This window comes from Athene cunicularia (assembly GCF_003259725.1).
Source record: "Athene cunicularia isolate RWA chromosome 5 unlocalized genomic scaffold, athCun1 chr5_part1, whole genome shotgun sequence".
Lineage (NCBI taxonomy): Eukaryota > Metazoa > Chordata > Aves > Strigiformes > Strigidae > Athene > Athene cunicularia.
The window spans coordinates 37,549,275-37,551,224 of NW_020799101.1; positions in this window are offsets into that span (position 1 = coordinate 37,549,275).

Here is a 1,950-nt window from a genome sequence, read left to right on the forward strand (position 1 = left end):
CAGTATACATGGGTTTGTCTGTGGAAAATACACCAAGGGAAGACATAATTGTTTAAAGTGCAAGTGATAAAGAACACATGAAAACATCACACAAAATAGGTCAGATGCAAAAAAACTCCTGATGAAATTGGAGAGAGGAATGTAGGCAAGTGGGATATTGTTATCTGGACTGGAATTTAATCAAGACTTAACTATGAGATGATGTGGTACTTCAGTGGTGGGATCACCGCCTCGACAAAACTGTACTAGATTCTGCCTGTCTTTTCACAGATGTCAGGTGTGCACTGGTATAACTTGTCCAACCTCAACAGAGCTGATCCTGATGTACATAAGGACACTCATATTCAGATTTCCCAGCTCTCCCCCTCCTCTTCCCCTCAAGGTCTCTCTGGTCATGTCATGTGGAATGGCAGAAGTTCAGGTGTGGATCAGAGAGACTTTGAAATGGAAAATCAGAGGATACCGCAGGCCATATTGAAGAAGAGTTGGCAAAGCTTAGGACTAGGATAGCAGAGTGGTGAGGGTTAGGACTAAGGTACATCAGTAGGCTTTGTATGGGTTGCTGGGTTTGGAGCTCCGGAGAGCTCTGCAAGCCAAGAATAATGAATACTGGCAGAGCTCCGCGTGAGTAACAAACGGCTTATCCTGCCTAGGCTAATGACAAATGTTACGTACTGGCATTTTTTAAATAAGTACTTTTTTTTTTTTTTTTTAAGAAAAGAAAGATTAAAGCAACCGCTATAGCTAAACAGTCTGCTTTGCTCTGATAAGATGCCAGAATTATATGACTTCTACTGTGTAACAAGGTTCTTCATGTGGGTGTAGCAGCCCCTCCCCATACCTAGCGGATACACTCTAGGGAATTTTACAAGTGTGAGTATTGCCTCTTGTAAGGTCACTAAGAAAGTTAAATACGTTGTATGAAGAAATTGTGTGTCTTGTGTGTTCCATAAAAGCACCACAAAGCAGTCCCTTGAAAAGGTTATTATTGCTATTATGTGCACAGCAATGACCTCCCATGCATATTATTTTGCAAAATGTTGGGCCTCTGCCCTGCCATGCCCTCCATCAAACTCATGCTCGTAATTTAAAAATTACAGGAGGACTTAATGTAAATGCAAGCCAGGCCAGTTCACAAGGTACCTCCGTCACTTCAGCAGGTAGAGAGAGGCTTGGCTTTGCTCTCCAGCTCCACTGCTCGGGTTCTACATCTTACTGCCATGACACTGCCATGGTACTGCTCTCTCTGGAGCTCCTGATCAGACAGACATGCCTGCAGAGACTGGGCCCTGCCGGTAGATGCATCTGCATTTTTCCCCTGCTCCTGCTCTGGCCCCACAGCTGCACCCGCTTGCCTGTTGTGTGACACAACGCTCCCTTTCTACCCAAGCTTCCCATTACTGAGTGCCTGGTTGTGCCTGGACGTGCCGGGACCCACATGCAGCCTAGAAGGGCTTGTTGTCTCAAGAGATGTTGAACCTGATCTTGGGATGGTTGGGCTTGCTGTCTCAGGCGATCTCAAACTGTATCTGGTTTTCCAGGTGCAAAGACCCCCAGCATGTCACCTCCACGAGGTCTCTGGGCTTCGCTGGGCAATGCAGAGCAACAGGCTGTGTGGCCACTTTTGCAGTTGCGAAAGCTGGGGAAGATCTTCAGGGATGGGCAGTGTGTGTGGCTGTGGGTCAGCCACGTTCTGAGACGTGTTCTGAGCCACGGAGGTGACAAGGGGACCTACACACCCCGAGACGTGAACTTGCTGCTACAGCAGCCTTGGCCCGAGAGTGCGAACCCAAGGAAAGTGGTGTGAGGACCGTGAGGTAATTTCCTACGGCAAAATTAATTGCTCGTTGGCCCGACCCGACCGCACGGCTCAGCTGCCACCGCCACGGCCAGCCGCCGCCGCGGGGCTGGGGCCGGGGCTGCCCAGAAAGGCTTCGGGCGGGCGGAGGG